Source organism: Stegodyphus dumicola, chromosome 11 (assembly GCF_044657685.1).
Source record: "Stegodyphus dumicola isolate Sdum_Otavi_A_Nest chromosome 11, ASM4465768v1".
Classification (NCBI taxonomy): domain Eukaryota; kingdom Metazoa; phylum Arthropoda; class Arachnida; order Araneae; family Eresidae; genus Stegodyphus; species Stegodyphus dumicola.
The window spans coordinates 89,776,945-89,800,226 of record NC_140778.1 but is presented as its reverse complement, the minus strand read 5'-3'; the positions used below and the strand labels follow the sequence as shown (position 1 = coordinate 89,800,226).

General features: G+C 32.3%; 1 protein-coding gene across 2 annotated transcripts in view; it reads left to right on the top strand.

Moving 5' to 3' along the window:
- Positions 1 to 2,640: 2,640 nt before the first annotated feature.
- Positions 2,641 to 23,282, top strand: part of LOC118205913 (apoptosis regulator R11-like) — a 99,392-nt gene continuing 78,750 nt past the window's right edge. For both annotated transcript variants that reach the window (XR_015044065.1, XM_085826982.1), the window contains exon 1: positions 2,641 to 2,829. The gene's annotated coding sequence lies outside the window, so the exon portion shown is untranslated. The remainder of the gene's footprint in view (positions 2,830 to 23,282) is intronic.

The window sequence follows — 23,282 nt, the reverse complement described above, 5'->3', positions numbered from 1 at the left end:
AAGAGTGTAATGTGCGTTCATGAGTAAAGGCCCGTTTCCACTACTGCGTATGCGTTGCGGTGCGTATGCGTTTCTCCAATCAGCGAGTGAATTCACTTTGATTGACATCTGCAATCCGGTCGGTGTGCGGTGACGGATGACATACGGATGGAGTTCAACAATGTTCAACTTCTATCCGTATGTCTGCGGTTGCGTTGGGGTCACGTGGTGAAAAAGGAGCAATCAGGTGCAGTGACTAAAAATTAATGGCGGCAGAAGTAGCGATGAACGCTCGCTAATAGGGAAAGAATGTTTTGCTAAAAAATACTTATTTCTGAATTAACATTATAGCGAGAAATCTGCGTGCTGAAAATGATAGCAATCAGCTGAATTTAGTTTAAAATGATAAGAAAAACAAGATAACTGCAACTACAGTACTTGTTCATTCAAGAAAATCAGCGGCAAAAATTATCATTCCAAGTCCATGAAATAGCAAAATTTGTTCTGATAATCATTTTTTAGTTCTGCATACTCATTTAGCTTTAATGAAAATGAATGTCTGACTATATCAAACTGCTATAGCAAATTAGATATGATTAAAAGATTTGCTATTTTTTTCTTTTGAAACAGGTAAAAACTAAAAACGTTAATTATAAATTAAATTTGATAGCCTTTTAAATACTCCAGTTCATTGAAGAGTATGTTAAATTTGTATTTCCCTTTATAAATATATCTTTTTGGATAACATATATTTGTAAGCACATGAAATATATTTTTAGCAGCCCGTTTAACTTCAATCGGAACGCCACTTTAAAAGATAATGATTTTTCCAAAAAATGTACTAAAAGCTGAAGAACAAACTCTGGTGAATTTTTCAGACAATAGCAAAGTGAAATAGGACCAAAAAACTTAAGTTTTAAGAATTGATTTACTTGATGATGTATATAACCCAAAATATGCATACGACTTACGTGTAATCCTAGCTTAGTGGTAAAGCTGATGGTAACGATGTCCACTTTTTGGAGTCGTGAGTTCGAATCCCATACGCTTTTTGCACCATGTCTGCAACTTTCTTACCTTTTTATTCCAATTTGATCTATATTCGTGTTTTATAATTTATTTCTATTATTATATGCATTAAATATATTGTTTTATTTATGCTCTTATTTATTTAAATTTTTCCCGCAAAAAAGTTTGAAAATTATATAATACTAATTTAAAGCATATCCTGTACATATACGAGTATATTTGAATTTAACAAACATTCTCTATTCGTAAAAAGCAAATTTAAAGTTAATTAAATTTAAATGAAATTTAATGCAAACAAAGAAGTGATTAATTATTGCTGTGCAAGTATCAAAATCCATGAATAAATATATAATTCCAAAAATTTATTAATCCTTAAAAAATTTATAAAAATGCATAAGTGAATAATGGGATAGATTATTAATCCTAAAAAAATTATAAAAATGCATAAGTGAATAATAGGATAGATTATTAATCCTAAAAAAATTATAAAAATGCGTAAGTGAATAATAGGATAGCTTATTAATCCTAAAAAAATTATAAAAATGCATAAATGAATAATAGGATAGATTTAATCCTAAAAAACTTATAAAAATGCATAACTGAATAATAGGATAAATAAATTTTTGGAATTATATATTTATTCATGGATTTTGATACTTGCACTTGATTTACATATGCTCTCAGAATTTAAATCATATTGTATATTAGTTCGCAGCAATAATTAATCCTTTATTTGTTTGCATTAAATTTCATTTAAATTTAATTAACTTTTAATTTTTACGAATAGAAAATGTTTGTTAAATTCAAATTTCATTCCTTGCAGCAATGGCGCAAGAGAATTATTTAAATTTAATTTATTTTGAAACCCTGCAGATATATATATATATATTTTCGTTTCACTTTTATGTGAATGTATATACATGTGCTCAGACTTTGGGATGTTTACGACTCTAAACTTTCATTCCAATTAACATGAGACAGTATTAATGCCCTAAACATTTTTTAACAAAAAATTACTATAATAATTGCTTTTAAATTCAGTCCTCTCCTGCAGAAGTGCAGGAATTAATTAATTAAATATTTCCATTTTCTTTACCTAATGTGTGTATATATAAAGAAAAAAATCTTATTTTTATAACTTCTTGTATAAAAAGAGATATGAATTAAAAATGTTTAAATTAAAAATAATATTTTATGGATTATGTATAAAATATAACTGCCCATAGTGCATTTTAAAACAAACGAGATTTCTAATAAATTATCCAGCTATGACCCTGAAGTCAGCGGTATACAAGCATAGCAAATTTTGCTTAAATATTGTGAACCTTTCCTTACAGTTGCTCTGTACTTTTAAAGTACCAACTATTTTTTAATCCCTTTAACTTTTTTATTTTATGTTATTTATTTGTTTACTTTTTCACTAACAGTACATTTTAGTTTTAATAATATATATATTATTTCATAATATTTAAGGCTTCTAGAAACACAATTTTTTTTTAAATTTAGTTCAGCTTCTATGGAATTCGTGATGTTCATAATATGCATTATAACCTTACTTATCTAAAATTCCATATCAAATCCAAAACAAACAATACTCGCTTAAGCGGGAAAAATTCAGTCGTCGTAACTTGCGAACTGCTTGCGCCAAAATATTACAGTGACACCTAGCGGCGGAAAATGAAAATATTTTACGCATACGCAGCAGTGGAAACGCTTGTACGGATGCCGTAGGCGTGTCTTCAATTGACGCAACGCGTTCGTACGCAGTAGTGGAAACGAGCCTTTAAACTCAACGTCTGACGGAGCGATATTGTCAGTGCTGTAAGTATCAGTTTACTCTTATTTCGCATTGTTATAGAAAAGTCAGCAAACTTTCGTTTTTGTATTTAGTTATGGCTCAAAGAAATCTACTCAAATATTTTGCTAAAGAAGGAGAATTACAATTTTTCGGCGAAAAGAGTAGAAATGTCAAATGTGTATTAGAAAGAGAAAAGCTGTCTTTGCGTCTTAAATAAATATTTACAGATGCAGAATATTGGATAGTTATTGATGATTTCGAGATTCAGTTTCTGAAATCCATTTCATGTGTCATTTCCTTAAAAAGGTGATACTGAAACCAACTTTCGAGGAGTAAAATAATTACTAGAAAAGAGTTTCCGATTTCTTTCATTCTTTTATTCCCATTATAAATTTATCCCGCAGTTCTTAAAACATTCTTCTATCCGTAAGTGATGATTTGCTTTCCGAGAAAATTTTCTGAAAGGAATAAATTACTTAGTCTTCAAGCCATGGGAAAATCGTGCCATCGCCGGTACTTAATTCCCTTCATTTACTGAGATAACCTGCTTTGTTATAAGTATGGTACTTGTTTTCTGATTTTTACTGAATTTGCATGCTCAAAGATATCTAAATAAAGAAACGCTATTGTGAATATCAGGGTATGAGTATATATATGAAAGGGTTATATATTTTTCAGAATTCCCCTATGAGCTGTTTATTCTTAGGGCAGAAAGAGGAAAAAGCTTGCATACATCGCCATTCCCGGAAACTAGACAGTACCGAAAACTTTACTAGACAGTACCGAAAACATTACTAGACAGTCCGGTTTACCAAACAATAGAGTTTATCTGATTCCAAGTTGTAAAAGCTGACAGTTATAAATTGTTATGTTCATGGCGACCTTCAGAAGGCATCAAATTACTTCAAACGTTCCGCTGCTATAAATTTTCAGACTGCAATTTTGTTCCTTTAAATTTTCGAAAATACCTATTTTTTAAGTATTTTTCGGTACTTATATTAATATTGATACAAATAATATAGAAAGCACCAAACGTAGCTATGATGTATTTTAATTTGTCCTTAGTATTTTCTCACATATAAGTATTAACACTTTGTCTACACGTTTCTAACGTTTCACCATAGTAAGCCTCCTCTTTCAGAATGTATTCAGTTCCTTTTCGCTTTCGTTTTCTGCTTCTTCTTCTTTTTTTTTTTTTTTTTTTAATTTTATTTATTTATTTATTTAATGTTACCATATCTTGAGTTTTACTCTAGCTATTAGCTAGAGTAGCTACTAGGTAGCATTCATTATAGTACATTCATTATATTCATATAGCTACTAGCTAGCATTCATTATAGTACAAAAACTAATATAGCTTGTCAATATCAACACATTTTTATCTTCAATAAAATCCACTAATTCGATTGATGCTGTAAAAATTACAATTTAATACTTTAGCCAATTATTCTGATTATAGTGATTTAAATTCGATTTTAGGCAATATATGCATTCTTTCAGAAAACGCGATATATTGAGCACCGCTGTTACAAGTAAATACTGTACATTCAACCATTTCATAATATGTAAATGTAGCATAACTTCTTTTCGAATGCTTGCATTGAGAGTCTCCTTCAAGTAAACCTTAATGGAACTTTATTTCATGAAAATTTAGAAGTATTATAAAAGCCTCAGAATTATTTCCATTGCAAACATTTATGAATTATGCAGAAAAATATATAAGAAAAACATCAATGAGAAACTATTATCGAATATACATTTCATGACAGTAGTAAAACATTTTTTCAGTACCGACGGTGTTAAAAAGCTCAATATTGTGATAAGCTAAATAAAATAAAACGGTATTAAAAGTTTAATATTGTGATAAGTATACTAATCTATAACACTCATTTGATATTTTTGCCATTAGGAACTATAATGTAATTCTAACCGTTAAAGTAACATTGTATTTGTATTAACTACAATTGTAATTGTAATTTCAATTAAATTTATCAGTACTCGTTGTTTCCTGCACCTTGAGGGAGACGCATTATTATTATTATTTTTTTTTCTATTATATAAAATACTGTCCTCAGAAAAAAATGTCTCTAGACATGACTCTAGTCTCCAAAATTAATGGATGAGGTGAACAGAAATAATCTTGGAACAGCCTTTGGGCAAGTGCTGCGAGTATGCGAAATGTAAGACTGTAATTAAACTTCGACCACCTGGAGACTACACTTTCTTAGAATATTGCCATTCGACAAATTATAAGACCTTCCATTTATCTTTAAAGTTTAAGCTATCTGTTATTGACTGAGAAAAGCTGGTAATTCATTGTAGTTACTTTGTAGTTAAAACTACATCTAATGCAGTTATAATTGTAATTGTGCCGCCCAGATGGTATAGTGGTTAGGGAAGCCTGACTGCGATACCGAAGGGCCTGGGTTCGAATCCCGGAGAAGGCATGGCTTTAACTGTTCGTTCTTTCATAGGAGGCGATGGTGGCCCACATATTAGATGCCTCCATAATAAAGTGACTGCAATTTCTGGCCTTGTATAGACTAATGGACTGTGTTGCACTGTAACTGTTCCCAATCTGCCATTGGGCAAATTAATAATAATAATAATAATAATAATAATAATAATTGCGTAATACAATGATTGTTCGAATTACAATATAACTTTAGAAAGTTCTCTATGAGTACATCATTCTTCTTAAACGTTTCGTTGCATTCAATTAAATAAAGATCTTTTCCTGCTTTTATTAACGGGTAATGTGAACATGAGCCAGTTTCCCTTAGAAAGTCCTCCACAGAAGCATCTTTGCAGTCTTTACCGTAATCCAAATAATATGACAATCACAGGTGCATAAGAAAATTGTACTTTTATTTGTTCTTGCGTGAAACAATGATGGAAAATAGTTCATGCAAGTACTTTCACTTGTAACTGAATAATGCATTTTAACTATTTATGGAAAATGTGTGTTATGTTGAATAAAAGGCCAATTCGTAATTTTTTTTTTCCAATGGCAGGAAGTAGCCGTTTATAGACATTGATCACTACTAAGGCCGGTCATGTTATTAAGGAGGGAACTAATACGTGGGCCACCGTTGCCACCTATGAAGAGAACGAACAAATTACATTCATGCCTTATCCGGGATTCGAACCCAGGCTCTTCGGTACGGCAACCAGAGTCACGAACCGCTTTACTGTCTGGGCGGTAATTCATAATAAATGGATTTAGTAAAATGTCTAATACACACAGCAATTAAGCATACTGATTGCTGATCAGAATCCTTTTTTACCAGCTAAAGCAATAGGTTGGACAAGCGTCCCGTAACAAATCCTTTGCGAAAACATCCCTTTGCACTGGCATAAACTCTTTGCTTGCTTTCCCTTAATCTTGTAATTTAAGTTCACATGTATATCGAAGATCATAAACATACATATTTGCTACTAATGTTATGTGCATTTCGGTCTATATAAAATATTTCCTTTAAATAAACTCCTATTTATGCTGGTACCACAAACTACAATATATGTAAGATGATTCAGAAGACATGACAGAAAATATTAATATTTTTCTTATAGGTGATTATCCCGTTGTATTATTTAAAAACTCATTAACCAATTTTTAACCTAATGTATTTTATGTGCGCGTATTTAATAGAAATAGCAGTTTATATTTTTTTTTTATATTTCTGTTAAGAAATTGAAAAACAATCTTTGTAAAATGCAGGTGGTGGTACTAAAGTTTTTCAGTTTTTGTTTAGATGGTACGCGTTAGTGAAACGGTTGAGAACCGCTGCTCTAATTCAAGCATCTTTAATAAATGTAAGCGAATTATCGTTATGTCTAGTATGCTTACAGGAACGTGAGAAGGGTATGAAAGACAATTTTATTACGAATTGATATAGCTGAACAGAAGACACTCCTGTTGCTTACAAAACCAGCCAGCAATTATGGCGATACTCAGATAGAATTTGAAGTTAAACTAAATCTAAATCGTAAAATAAGCAAAGCCTACAAGGGAATAATTAGCGCGCATGTTCACTCAAGCCTACACGGGTGTTAGAAGCACTGTTGGGAAGAGTAAAGCAGCGCCGAAAACAGAATGCTATTCTAAAATTTCAACTAGTAACACGGCCTATAGCAGGCGGAACACGCTGTTTCTAAACAGTCTAAAACCTCCCTTTACGTACCAGCACCTCATTTAAATAGGTGCGACTAAAATTAGCATTCTGACAGGAAAACGGAAAGGGAGAAATGACCGGAAACATACGTAACATAAAATAACTGGTTAATTTAAATAAATACCATACGAAATATTAAAATAAATAAACCAATGCAAATAAGAGTTAATATATAAATAAATATTTCTTGAGGAGTTGCTAAAATATCCCTTGAAAACTATTCGCGTCCCAATGTCCGAGGAGCACTTTCTTAAAGATGTGAAAATATTGCGTTTTGAACATTATTTAATTTTGATTGGATGACATCAAAGCAACCTTTGCTGTTTATGATGGCTGTAATAGAACACATATTGTTTCCATGGGAAAAGTTTTAAGAGCCATTTATGCTGTTTTTACTTAAAATACTTAGTGTTCATTCCTGATAAAACTTTTTTTTCTCGTGTTTCCTGAGGTAAAACTTTAATTCTAAATGTGAAACAATCAGGAAATCCGATTGGAGCAAAATAATTTGCTTAACAATGTGAAGCACTTCTGTTTTGAAAAGCTTCTTAGTCAAGGTAAATTGAACAGGAAATTATCATTAATTGCATTCCCAACAATTCCTAAAAAGCCTACATGTTCCAACAATTCCTAAGACCAATATAAGGCTCAAATTTACTTGTGATAATTTTTCCGAACTTTGTTTTCATACCATTGGATAATTCCTTGGAATTATTCTGCTAACGAAGATTCATTGAAATTCACTTAATTCATTAATAACTCAATTGCCTTCTCAGCCATATTTTAGATGTTAATCAAATCATTTTAGCTGTTAATTAAATCATTTAAGTATAAATTCTAATTTAATCCCTTGTTGATTCAAAGATGTAACATTTTATACACTTTTATGCGGCATTTTAGTGTGACAGCTAGAGGAAAAAATCAGCATTTTTCTCCAAGTGTTACAATTTAGATTTTAAATGTCAAACATTTCGTTTGGAACATTACTATCAACAAAGATAAATTGTTTAAAATCCTTATCTTCTAGTGAGATAAGAATTCGTACAAATGCCGTTTCAATGTCAACAGTGACACATTTTTATGTTATTTAAATTTTATCAACAGCATGGTATTTACTGAATTTAAATTAGAATATGTAAAGGAGTATATGTTCTCTTAACTGATAAATTTTACCCTTTGCCTCATACGTCAAATGTAGTGCCTAATTCATTGGGCGTTTTATTTATTTTATTTGCTAGCTTTTGGTTTTCTTATGTGGCATGTAATAGCAAATAAGAGATTCAATGGTGTTTCGATTTCTTTACGAATTGGTTTGATAATCTCAAATTTAGTTTGATTTTTAAAAACTCATTCGCTTTTTCAGATTAATGATAGTTCTTTATTATAAGAAAAGCTCTATTAAACGTGGTGCAGTTTTTGCGAGATTGGAAAAAACTGCTTCCCAAACTTTTCTTTTCTTTAAACTAAAGTGATAAAATGTCTCGGATTAAGCAGAACAGTCAAACATGCAATATCCCAATTTGGGACACGTCTCATTTTCTCTAAATATTCTCGGATTTTGTAAATATATTTGATATGAATTTTGTTAATGCCAGTCCATACATTCGTGAAGATGTTTATTGATCGCAACACATTCGACTACGTCAGATTTATTATTCCAGTTCAGCAACCATTTTCAAAACATTCAGTAATCAGATAATCATGCTTTTGAATATTGTACACTCTGTAACACCCCCTTAAAGGGACAGTTCTGTATCTCCTGTTCTACTGGGCCGACTGACGAAATTTGCGGTTTTCATGTCTCGAAGCGTATGAGATTTATGTATAGTAATACTCTAACATAGTATTTTGACACAAAATCTGACTTTTCCTGAAGTCACACACAGATTGTTTTCCTTATTTCGATTCTACGACTCAAAATATGCCTAAATATTAAATTCTGTAAAATTATAAGGTATTTCTCCCATTCCAGAGGTCCGTGGTTCGATTCCCGGCGAAGACTTTGCTCATTTTTCATCTTGCCTGCTTCCAAAAAAAAAAAAAAAAAAAAAATCCTAATGTCGCTATAGTGGTGCCCGAACTAAAAGGGTTGTTGTTGATGATTCTCCACATCCAGGATTTGGCGATTGGATCCCCTAAAACCCCAGTCGCCCTTTAAAAAGGGAAGTATATAAGGTATTTTTCCCGCCTTCTTGGCATGCTTTCGTGGTGTGGTGGTCTTGCACGCTGAGCGCGTATTTCAGAGGTCCGTGGTTCGATTTCCAGCGAAGGCGTTACTAATTTTTTATCTTGCCACATCTTAAGTTTCTTACCACATTTTGTAGAGTAAAATACCTAATGTCTCTACAAAATGTGGTAAGAAACTTGCAGAAAAATTCAATTTATTTTGTCGCAAACTGAAAACGTACAGAAATACACTGGTGAAATAAATTAAGAGAATTTGAATATTTTATCGAATTGCAGGAAAAGAACTGAACTGAAGGAAAACCCACTGCTTCTAGATAAAAATGCAAATCTTGTACAGCAAATACGTAAGTTTACACATGTGGGTAGGCCGAGCCAGCAGAAAAACCGCCTTCATAAGCGCATGGAGGGTGAGACCAATTGCGATCGCTAGCACACCTCGGCGAATTTCTTGATGCTATCTTGGAGCAATCGGTTAAATTCACATCAGACTAGTAAAAATTAGTAACCACCAACGTTTAGATGACGGAATGTGGTGGCGAGGCTAGAGGAGGCCAATCGCAAGTTCAGATATGCAGAGAGATTAATTAAATGTCCAGCGTCGTCTGTAATCAATGGAAATAGTTCCAGGGTACTGGATCATCGAGAGAAAGTCTGGCTAAGGTCGTCCAAGAGCCACGACGGCCAGAGAGGATCGCTATTTGTCCATTTTAGTCAGGCGTAACAGCAAGACTATAGCTTCTCAGCTCTCTCGCAACCTGAATGCAGCCACAGAAACCCGTGTAACAAGGGTGACTGTTTCCAAAAGACTGAATGAGAGAGGATTGTTTGCCAGAAGACCGGCTTTTGCGTCCCGCTGACGTCTACAGACATAAGAGTCCGATTAGCATGGTGCAGGCAGCATAGTGATTGGAGTACGGAGTAATGGGCGACCGGGGGTTCTGTTCACCGACGATTCCCGTTTTAGCCTAAACACAGATTCTCGCCGTACTTTCATATGGACAGAGTCAGGGACCCACTACCCCTCCAATGTCCGCAAAATCAACAATTATGGCGGTGGCGGTGTAATGGTCTGGGCAGGCATCATGTTGAATGGCCGCACACCTCTTCGCGTCTTTGACAGAGGCTCTGTGACTGGTGTGAGGTATAGGGTTGAGGTCTTGGAGCCCTATGTTTGCCTTTTCCGGGGTGCAGTAGGCCCCGAGTTTATCTTACAGGACGACCACGCGAGGCCACATAGAACTATTCTGGTCGACGAATTTCTCGAGAGTGAGAATATTCGCCGGATGGATTGGCCAGCCATGTCTCCAGACCTCAACCCTAAAGAACATGTCTGGGACGCTTTGGGGAGGGCAACTGCAACTCGCTTCTGAGAACCATCCAGGAACTGAAAACAGCATTGCTAAATGAGTGCCACGGTTGCCACAGGCACTGATAAACTGCCTTATTTCCAGTATGACATCACGTTGCGAGGCCTGTATGCCTATAAGAAGGGACCACATCCCCTATTAACCCATTTCTTTTGTGTCTTCTGCAACCGCTGTTTCGGGCCTTCAGACTCCCATGAGTGTTACATAAGAACGTGTGTGTCTATTATAACTGTTAAATGTTTGTCTTGTTTGTATTATATCATCCATATGTTCACACCAAATTTTATTAACATCTGTCCAATAGTTCTGGAGATCGTAGATCAAATATGAAAATTCTCTTAATTTCTTACACCGGTGTAATTCACTCAACGAAATTCTTAATTTATGGGTAACCTTTTTTGCTTTCCGTTTCATTGTGCATGACGGGAAAAAAGGTGCTTCTTTCATTCTTTCAAATAATTTTCTTAATAATACATTTTTTAATCACAGTTGATATTTTTAGATCCGTAAACCACGTTTGGCATTATTACTACTTAAAACAAAGATGCCAAATTTCAAATCATGCCACTATGTAAATTCACGTATACTTTAGGGAATTTCCAACGGAAAACATCTAATATTTCGCAGGTATGCTTAGAAATACATCTGCTTTAAGGTAATGCTGAAAAATGATATTACTTATAATCCAAAAATGTTTTTTGAAAATGTTTCTAAAATATATAAATTTCTAAAAGAAATCAGATAACATTTGCGAATTTTATTCGGATTGAAGCTAAATTTCGAACTGTGAAAGAAGGAATCAAGTAAGTTTAATAAAAAAAAGATATATTAAAATAGATATACACCAAATTCCATTAACATCGAGGTGCTAAAATTTTGAGAGCTAATTTTTTAAAAACTACTTATATGATTTTTACAAATACACAGTATGGCATAAATTTAAACGTAGAATGGAAATTTCAGAAAAAGTTCCTTTTTATGTCAAAATACCAGTGTTAGAACCATGCTATATATAAATCTAATATTTTGTCGCAAATCGCGCTTACAAGACATGAAAAACACAAGCTAAATTTCGTCAATCCGCCAAGTAGAGCAGGAGGCACAGAACTACACTTTTTTTTTTTTTTTTTTGAACAGAGTGTACCTTTCAAAGGGGTGTACTCCAACTGCGCTAATGAAAATCCCCCCCGGGTCGAGCTATAGTCCAACTGCGCCAATCAAAATTTCTTCCCCCTGCTGCCTACAGGGTTACAATTTAACTTTTTGAAGCCAACTGTAGCCAAGAGGAAAATAAAAATAAATAAATAGAATTAAATATCACATGAACAAGTAAAAAATATCTAAGAAGCAGGCTAATTACTTGAATAACAATAATAAATGCGAGAGCTAACAAAGAAAATAAAAGGTATTGGTAAACAACATACATATTAGCATTACAAACATCTTTTATTTATTATAATAATATCATAAATTAAATAATTATAAAGCATACAAATTATATTTTTAATAAATTACATCAATAATAGTCAAGATGTCTGAACTAGACTGGAGAATTTAATAGAGTTCACTAGCGTGCAAAAAATTATTCCATATCAAAGTGTGTTAATGTGTGCTAAAAATATTTTTTGTTAATTAAAGTAATCATGTAAATGTTTGCAGAAATTAAATTTAGTTAAATTAAAAAAAAAGCTTAGCATGAAATCTATTATAACAACATTACTATGCATTTGGAACACTGACGTATAAATTATAAATAAATTTGAATTATTATGCTAAGAACTTTTTTCTAAAATTTATCCAGAAGAAAGGAATTAGATAAACAATACTGCAGATTAATATAATCAATCATGCCTCTCAATAAATAAAAACTCATTTTTTTGACCAAAAATTAAAAATTGGGATGCAAAGTTTGAGTAATATACTTGGAAATATATGAACATATAATTAATTAGAAATGTGTAATTAAATTAATAACAAGCTAATTAACAGTAACATTAAGCTTAATTTCATTCAATCTAAAACAAGCAGTCGATCAGGAGCTCCTCGTAACTGAAACTTTAATGCTATTTTACGTAGATTTGCGTATAAAATAAAAGTTGCACTTGTGAAACAAGTGAATAATGTACTGATAGTCAACAGGAATTAAAATACAGTGGTTAAAAATGTAACTACTTGTCAGAAGGTATGCAAAGTTGCCATGGCTAGAGAAATTGAATGATTATAGAAAACTCATAAAGTTAAGTGCTACAGTGTGAAAAGAAAATTCTGGAATAAACATGTTAAGAAAGTTAGATGGAGAAATAATCCTTAATTTATTGATATCCATATAAACTCTATGCTTTTGGAAAAATGTTACATATAATTTGCACCGAGGTATCAATGGCCGAAACCGAGTTAATTTCTTTCCTTATTTTTTCTTATTACAGGGATTTGTAAAAAGATATGCTAAGGTAAAGGTGAAAATTTTTGCAATATTTTTAGAGAATAAATTAAAAAAGTATTCTTACTTCATGAACTGAAATTTTTACGCTACATTTTTACACAGTAAATAAGTACGAAAAAGAAAGAACTGGGAGATCACTGGGACTAGAAACTCGGGTCGAACTACCAATGTTTAGTGACTTTTCCGCTTGATCATAAGACTTTTTGAAATTAGGCTGAACAATATATTAAAGAAAATAGAAGATACAGCACACGTAAGAACAAAAGTGGGCTGAATTAGAGATTTACATGTTTAATGAATGAGTTAAACTTACCTGTATGCCATCATGAAATATTAGGAATGTAGCATAAAAGCATGAGTGAAGAAGGCAATGGCAATCTAAATCATTGTAATCTAAATGTATAACATTATCAGTATCTGCTATTAATTTCAATACTGAAAAAATTATAAATGAATTACATTATAAATCACATGAACTCTTTGCATTATAAATTACAACAGTTAGAAATATTATTAGCGTGATTTAGCGACCATCTTTGTTAACAAATAATTTCAAGTAATTAATTTTACAAATAATTCAGCCTGAAACTAGGTTAGAAAATAAGCTACATGCTGAAGATTAAGGTTTGCCAAGGTGTTATCTTCTGTTAACTAGAGTTGTGATGCAAGAATTTGTAAAAATTATCATTTAAATATAAATTGGCATAAATACAATACAAAGTATATAAATTCTACATACATGAAAACTTGAGTACAGTGCAACAATATGTGAAAAAGGAATGGATTAAAAGGGAACGGAAAATCTCAGGATAGGAATATAAGGGAGTTTGATTTTTTTTTTTTTTTTTTTTTTTTTTTTTTTTTTTGTTAATTATGAATATTCTGCTGATGCTCATAATTATTAATTTATTAATTAAATGTGTTTTAGAAATTAAATGTATGCCAAAGTACATCAGGTGGAAAACAGAATAAATATTTAAACGTTTCTAGTATTAAAATATCTACGTTAAATAACCTTAAATTAACTTCTATAAAATATATTGCAATAATATTAGTATGGATTTAAAACGACTAAAGAAGTCCAATTTTTAGATTTAATAAAGAGAATTATTTTTAATTAAATTAGAACTGTTTACCTAAAATGGTAAACTTGAAAGTTAAAACTATTCTGCTATTTAAGATTTGTTAATATTTATCTGGACAAGAAACTTATTTAAGATGAGCTACAAATCCGATATTTGATAGGTTGATTATGCATGAGTTTTGTGTATGCCATTAATCTATCAATCAGCGATTAAAATCTACAACTTGGAAAGTTTTAAATTCTTATAGAGAATAAAAAAGATCTGGCTCATCATTCCTTTAAGTATCATAAAACTTTAAAATGAATGTAAAAGAAATTTATTTTTACTTTAGCACACGCCAGACTTTAAATTAATATTTGTTTTGCATGCACAATGTTTACAATATTGATAAACGAAAATAAAGGCTTGCAGTCTCAATAGAATGTCCCATTAATGGCGATAAACGACCTTTTGTAGCACCCAATTTTCTTGGGAAAGAAATAGGGGGCAGGAAACGTCGTGGATTAGATAAGGGGGGACGGGGATCTTCGATCAAATTTGGCGCAGTTCGTACTCTACCCTTTCAAAGAACTCGCAAAATCCGCAAAAGGCGTGGTTTAGGAAACAATCTCTAAATTCTTATTTCAAATGCAATTTGCACTTGGAAAATGGATAGTGCAATTAAATTATCCATAGATTTTTTTAATGGATTACGTTTTAAAAATAATATATAATAATACCCAGAGAAAAAAATCCTAACTTCCGAAAGAAAATATTTTGACGGCAGGCAGTTTTCAGATAACAAACTATTTAATGAAATGTAATATGTTATTTAGAAAGCTGTGAAATACCCTAAAGATAATCAGTATAAAACTAAAATTTTTTACCGAAATCGGGCGAGTCTTCCATGGTTTAGCTTAGGTTGGTTTGTTTAATTATGGCAAAGCACTCAAGAGCTATCTCGCCTAAGGAGAGGGATGCTCTCTTGAAGGACTTTCTGAAGGAATCTTGCTCGTAGACACATTACACGTGGGGAAAACTATGAAAACTCGCCAGCAGCCAGCCGGTTTCGCCGGGATTCGAACCCCGGATCGAACTACCAGTGTTCAACGACTTTACCGCTCGGCGCTGATAGGCCCTGAGTGTGACTTCCATGATCAGATCAATAATGTCGTATGAATCTGTTACATTAATATCTGAACTGCGCATATTAGAGACTGTGGCATTACAGTATAGATTTCCATAATAGAATACAGCGAAACTTGCCATGAAGATCATCTCTGAAAACTGACTGTATTTCTGAGAACAGAAATAGACATTTACGTGGAACTGATCACAACTAATGCTCATACTCTCTAAAGCGAGTCCTTTCACTGAAGAAAAGATTCACCAGAGGTCTACTGGATATAATTGCTGAACACCAACAATTTTATCCAGTTTCAAATCCGACGAAATGGGCTTATTTCATAGGGTTTATCTTGCTTTTACTTAACGAAAATAAATGAGTCAGTTTTCTTCAGAAAGTCATCCACGAAGACGTTTATGACATTTTCCATAGGCAGAGAGCCCTGTTGTACTTTGCCATTATTTAATGAATCCGTTCGAATTATAAATTTATAAAGTATCTGAAATAATAATATTATGCTTAAAACAAAGTTTTTTTTAATAAACAGTAATAATAATAATAAGGATGTAAAACTACTGAGAAGTTCTTGAAATATTCTTAATCTCCTTTGACCCTGAAATATATATATATATATATATATATATATATATATATATTTTTTTTTTTTTTTTTTTTTTTTTGTAGAGAGAATTACTAGCTGCTGCTTCTCTGAGTTATCTGCACATTAAAATTGTAATTACATGTATGAATTTAATATACTAAACGTAAATTTCGAGAGTTATATCAGGAGGTAGCATCACCAGAACTTGCCATACCATTACTGGCTAGCACAGTGTGAAGAGTAATAAAATGTGACTTAGGTTGTGGTGTTTTTATTAACATGATAAGAAAAAAGTAGCAAATTGCGCCAAAACCGCAGACACATCCTCTCGCCTTCCGCCTTGTGACAGCTTCCCGTTTCCCGCTTCCTTTCTCCATACCATAGTCTCCTCCGTACTGCACACACTAATCAAGGCTATTTTGGATTCTAGTGGTCAAGGTCAATATTCTGAAACGGAAACTTGTGCTTAAATGCGCCGAAGATACTGTAAAAAGTCTGTCCCTTGTTCCGCATGATTTTAGTTTTCTGTGGAGGTAATCGCAATATAGAATATTTTCGGGGCCGGTGCTATGGATTTCGGTGCCCGCCTGCGAATTCAGAAATGGCGTCTTGGATGAATTTTGAATTTTCACTTTCTTTGTCAACTGTAAAAGATTTTAGAAGAGAGCATCAAACAATAAAATTATACCGAAAAGTACTAATTATACAATTGCATAATTTTCTCTTGCTAACCATGTGTAGATTTATATGTATTTTTGTGACATTTTCTTATGTATGATTTATTTTTAATATTAAATTTGCTCTGAAAATAATTATTTTACGGTTGCAGCATCAATGGTAAAATTAAAAATATTCTAAACTAAATTCTAAGTTAGAAAATGCTAAAACTGTTAAATAAGCTAGCAATGCTGAATGGTTTAAACATTCATTTTTGTTTGCATTTTTCTTTAAGCTATTATATCTCGTGGTAGACTTTAGCACTATGTATGATTTTTTAGTTTTCAATAGATTTTTCACTTTACCTTTCAGCAGATTTCATTTTTACTTCCTGACAAAATTGCAGATTGTCACTGTCACATTTTTACTTCCTGACAAAATTGTAGATTATCACTCAAATTTTTTTGATTAAAATGTTTCAGTTTAAGGGCATACGATACCCAAAAGTTTATAAAATACATTTATTCTGGATTCATTGACGGGGTTTGTTGTGATGTGATTTGTCATTATATTTGTATTGAAATTGTCATGTCTTATTTTTTCGTTGAATTGAAGTTGTAAACTTAAATTTTGATTCTTCATTTGTCCTCTTTATTATTTTCAAACATCAGTATTTCAGTTAGTTTCATCAATCAATTTTCAAACATTTTTAACATTTCAGTGAATTATAAAAGTCATACAATATTTATACTTTATAAATGTTTGCTGGGGATATTCACTATGAAAAGCAGTTGGTGTCAAATTATCAGATAAAATATGCATGTAAAATTCTTCCCTTTTGAATGAAGCTGGTGTTAAATTGTCAGATAAAATATGCATGTCAAGTTTTGCATTTTAATACAAAAATGCTGTTTTTCGTGTTGCATTCTAAAAAATTATCTTACTTCATAATTTCTTAACATGCTTTATAAATTTCTCCTCGGTCATATCGTGAGTGCCTAATTCCGTTTTACTATCCCAGGGTGAATGTTATAGTTACTGCAGTATTAAAATGGGTATGAATTCCAAAAGAATTTATAAAATTTCTCAGTGAAAGGAAAAAAGATTCTTGCATCTTGTTTGACCTTTTTTGCATCGTTTATTGCTAGGGTACGAACGACACATAAAATAGAAGTGTCGTAGAATTTCTATTTCTCTGCAATATTTAAATTCATTTTAATCTTCCCTCTTACTCCCCGGGTATACTTGACTATGGTCATATCTGGATATCACTTTTTTTCTCAAATAATCATTGCTTCATATAAATGACGATCTGTAGAGTCATCAGCTTGGGGAAACTAAGGGTTTTTATTGATTCTTTTCTGTTTCTTGCAACGTTTGCTATGCTGGAAGATTAGTCCATCAAAAAGGAGTAGCATATATCCGGTAGAAAAATAAAACACTGACAAGTTATTTACGTAAATCTTACAAGTTACATTCATATTGAGAAGAATAATTTACTAAAGGTCATACAAAAAGAACTATTAAACTATAAGTTTTAATACTTTTTCTGTATTTGTATAAAAATATAAGCTGCGATTAAAGCTAAGCTAAATTTGAAATCGACAATAACTTTTTTTTAAAAATCGTTAAATGATTTATGCTGACCAAGCGACATTATGTGTTGGAATAATGTGGGGGTTTATTACTTGCTAGACAGTAAAGTTTCTAACACCGTCAAATCGTATAAGTGCATTTTAATTACTGTATTGTAGTTTTCAGTACATATTTATGTGTATGAATGTCCACTTATTTTCCTTATCTGTTCAAAAACTTCTTACTGTATTTTGATTCTGCAATTTTTCTCGCTTTCCTTTTATGACACTATTTCTTGGAACCTGTATGACGAATTTTGCTGACCCTTTTTTCTTTCTTTCTTTCTTCTTCTTTTTCTTCTTTTTTTTTTTTTTTTTTTTTTTTCTCTCCTTTTGTTCAAAAAGTGGCTGAAGAAAGCATCACTGAGGATTTTACAAGCAGGGTATTTTCGCGCGAGCTGCTATTCAAAAGCCCCTCATCAGTGGTTAAAATGACTCTAAGAGAAGAAAGTGGTGCCAAAGTCATAAAACCGGGCCAGTAGAGCAATGGAACACTATCATTTGCTCAGATGAATCTTGTTTCACACGGTTTCTGACTTCTGGGAGAGTTTACGTCTGCCGAACACCGTCCCAAGCGTATGATTGAGACTGTTTGCTGCCTAGAGTGAAACATAGCTGGGGTTTGGTTATGGTTTGGGCAACCATACGGTGGTATTCCATGAGAGTCATTATTGCAAGGTCACCTGATTGCCAAGGATTATGTGACCATTTTGGCTGATCTCGTCCATCCCATGGTACAAATTTTGTTCCCCAGTGGTTCTGCCATACCCCAAGACGACAGAGCTCCTGTTCACTCAGCTCACATCGTCTAGAAGTGGCTTTCTGAGCATGAGCATGAGCTTTCATATCTACCATGGCCACCACAGTCACCAGATATTAATATTATTGGGCCTTTGTGAGCTATTTTGGAGAAAAATGTGCATGAACGCTATCCACTGCCATCATCATTATCAGAACTTGCCAACGTTTTACAGGTAGAATGATACATGGTTTCCTTGCAAAGCATACAAGAGCCCCGTCTGTCCATTTCGAGAAGACTGCAAGATGTTTTGAATACCAATGATTTTCCTACACTATATTACAGGGTTCGTACGGTCCTTAAAAGTCCTTAATTTTTTCAAAAATGATTTTTGGTCCTTAAAAGTCCTTAATTTTGACCAAAATGAATAAACGGTCCTTAATTTTTCTCATTTGACATTTCTTATCATTTCTAATGATTGCCATTCTAAGTGTGAATTACGATTTCTCATGAATATGGAATTAAAATTACACGGCTCTTAACCGATCTGTTGGCGGATTTGCGTTGCAAACGAAAAAAAAAAAAAAAAACAATTAGCTGCCCGAACGAAAGTATATGTGTCTGATTGGCTATTCACCCAATCTTTCGAAACAGGTGTTATCCATAAATTTAGGCAGACTGTGACGAAAGCGTTAAGCCAGAATTTCTTTAAGAGGCGAAAGTGATGATGAAGGTGCTCGAGAAAAAAAAGGGGGGGATTCTGAAAATATTTGCCAAAATTAGAGCAATCCCAACCTGGAAGCCCACAACCCTTCCGACGCCAATAGGAACGAGATGCCTGGAAAGTGCATTTTCAATAAACTGTGGCTTCATCGAGCTGACTACAAAGACTGGATATTGATGGATGGCAATCCTTAAATGTGGTCTTTGTCTGAAACAAATTGAAATTTCTAGAATGGGAGAGTCAGCGCTGAAAATTCACATGAAAATTAAGTTTCGTTTTATCATTTCAATTTGTTTTTACACGGTTTTGCTTAGCTTAATTTCTGTGATTGTTTCAATTAAGCCATAAATTAATTTTTTATTACCTTCTACGGAGTTTATTCTCTTTTGCACATATAGTAAAATGTATGGGATATCGGGATTATGAGTTTATTTCTGTAGAGGGGTCTGTTATCGATTTCGCGGGAAATCTGTTGGCTCCATTTCGATTTTAGGTCGCCAAGAGCAAATTCGGTAACGCTAGCCGAGAAAATGTGAAGTTCGGAAATACGTTTTGAAGCTTCAATAGACAATTAAATATTTGGTTTAAACCTATGTTGTTGTTAGTAATGCATAATTTTTGCTAATGGCGATACAATTATTAGTTGAAAATAACTAACTAATTAAAAATTTTTTAATATTTTTAAAGCTGAAAACAACTAATTGAAACTAATTTTCCTGAATTAACTAGACGCAAAATTAACTTTCATGCATTACTAAAGTTATTGGGTAGAAGTTTAACTGAAAATATACATTCCGCATTATATATATATATTTATACAGTACAAAGTCCGAGGTCTGGACTCGTCGGGACTTCGGCGATCCCAGATTTGAGATTTTTCCGGATATTAGATCATTTTAAATCTACTAAGATGGCACGTAGAAATTATAAAATTGAAGATATGAAATCGTGATTTATGAAATAATGAAGCATTTATGATTTAAAGGATATTAAAATTTACAAAAGGAAAGAGCTTAATATTTATATGTTTACTTTATTAAACATTTCTTTCAATGTGAGTTGTTTGATTTGTTTTCTCTGCTAATACTTTAGACTAATACTCTAGACATATAATTTCTTGTTCAGTTATTAAGTTCCATTGTTCAAGTCCTGTAATTGCTGTGTCGAGAATTCCGAATAACTTGTTAATCAAAATTTTTTCTCGTTCAGTAACCTCTCTGTTACTTTCTTCACTATCGGTAGCTGTATTTTCTGGATTTAGAACCATACTACAGATTTCGCCGTCCGTTAATTGATTGATGATTGGGCATTGTCATCGCAATGAAAAACTTCTGTTTAACGTCGCTAAATTCTGCCGCCTGGTGCGGCCATGCGAGCTCTGGCGCTACTTCTGGCTTTATGTGAATAACAAATCAGTTATTCTTAATTCAAATAGCACTAAATATAATCGTTTGTTCTGTGAGTATCATTAACAAAATCTATTTTTAGCATAAGGAAAGAAATTTCTGCTAAATCTGCCCTTGTCAACATTTTAGCGCATTAAACTTAAATCTGTAATCGGATAATACTCTGTTATTTGGCGTCGCTGCATGATTCATCACTCAAGTTGCCATTGAAAACATGCGGTGATAAAAGCAAAATACAATAAATAATGATTCGCGATTTCGGCATCAAGGATATAAAATATTAGTTGGTGTAAAATTAACAAATGTTTCGGTTCGAGATTATGCCAAGCAGATACGCAGCTATGGAGTCAAGTTACTAATCACACAAATTTATGCTAAAATAATTATTTCTTCAATAATGAGATATTTTATTTAGCGCCAAACTGAGATTAAGAATCGGGATTTCCGACATGTTTTTTTTATGATGAGGAAAAAAATCTAATGCGCGTGCGTAAAGCATACCCCTTCCCTTCAAAAAAGCCCTAAAAAATTGTTTGGTGGTGGCTTTGAGGTCCGGATTTTAGATCATTCCAGATATTGGATGTCCGGATCTCGGACTTTATACTGTATATATTATCAGGTTTAGTGTTCCTCCTTACTTGCTTGGGGAACATTTAAATGACCTGACTCGGAACAGGGAGCTGACTAAAGCTATGTTCAATAAATGTGGGAAGTAGACAAGATACACAGGACGGGTATACGAAACCCTTTATTTTTCTCTCTTTACAATGAATTCCGGACTTCGGAATACAGAGACCAACCACTTGTGGTCTGAACGTAAGAATATAAAAATATTAACTAAATTCTAACTAAACTAACTTTGGATTAATAAACAAGTGTCTACTCGAAGATTGGCCGTATATTAACAGAAAGGCCGTATGTAGTACAGAGAACTGTTAACACTACGATACGTTTAAAATTATCAAGAGGATTAAACCTCTGGCCTTGAAGGCAACCAGCAACCGAGTGAAACTGCTAAGGCAAGCGGCCTGCTTCTACTAACTCCTTCCTCTCTCTTGCTTGGCAAAAAGCCACAACTTAAGTACTTGGCGTTCGCAAGACAAATTTGCATAAATAATTTAAAGCTTTTAATTCGGGCCGGAAGTAGAAAATAAGAAGTGATAGTAAAGATTTAAAATAAAATAAACGTTAGTAAAACTTAAGATCCTTACAATATATATATATATATATATATACATCTTTCAAAATATAACTTACCAGCATGGATTCACTCTTTTAAAATAATTCTACTTTAATTAAACTTAGGAGATAATATAATCAATTAATCAATATTGTTTAGGAAATAAATTATATACATATACATATATATATATATATATGTGTGTGTAGTAAAAAATGTATATTTTCACTGTGACAAGTATTCTTATCTTGTCACATGAACAGGCCTCTGTGGAAAGGGGCTTCTCTGTAAATAAAGCAATTGAAATTGAAAATTTAAGTGACTCATCATACATTTTTCAACGCACAGTATTTGATTACATAAAATTTTCTGGAGGTGTTCTTAATATCGAAATTAATAAAGAAATGAGATCAGCAGCAGCTTCTGCAAAAAGTGGAGTTCGTTATTTAGAAGTTCAGTATTTAGAAGAACGTTCAGTATTTAGAAGAACAAAAATCTTTAACTAAATCTGAAAATTCAAAGAGGAAAAGAAATATTATTGAGGAAGAAATTGATTATATAAAGCAGAAGAAAAAATTTCTTCAAAGGGACATTAAAGATATTAATGAAGAAGTAGATGCTTTAGCAGATGAAGCTCAGACCAGCAGGAACATTGATTTGTTTATCAAAGCAAATGAACTTAGAAGAATAGTAAAAGAAAAGGAAATAGATATAAATAAATTAGATGTTAAAATATCTGAAAAGATTTCAGATTTAAAAAAAAAGCACAAATGTTTTGTATCTTTTATTGTACAGTTTATTATTCTAGTATCTTTCAAAAAAAACCAAGGAAATAAATTGTATGTTTACAAATCAGTTATTTTAATCTGCAAAATATTCTTACATTGTGATTATAATAGTAGTTGACTGTGTTTAAATAAATATCAAATAAGTTAAATAATAATCATGTAAATCTCTAAAATAGTGTCAGTTATTAGCGTAAAATACACTTATACATGTTTTTAAAGAAATTATGTTCCTCATTTAATGTTATCTACTTCATAACTTGAAGGGAGTTAGTTTAATTTTCAAAATTGTTTTATGGTAAGTATTAAATTGAATTTAATAATAGAGCATAATACACACTTCTGTTAGTTTCTTAAAGTGAAATTACAATTACGGTTGTATGGATAA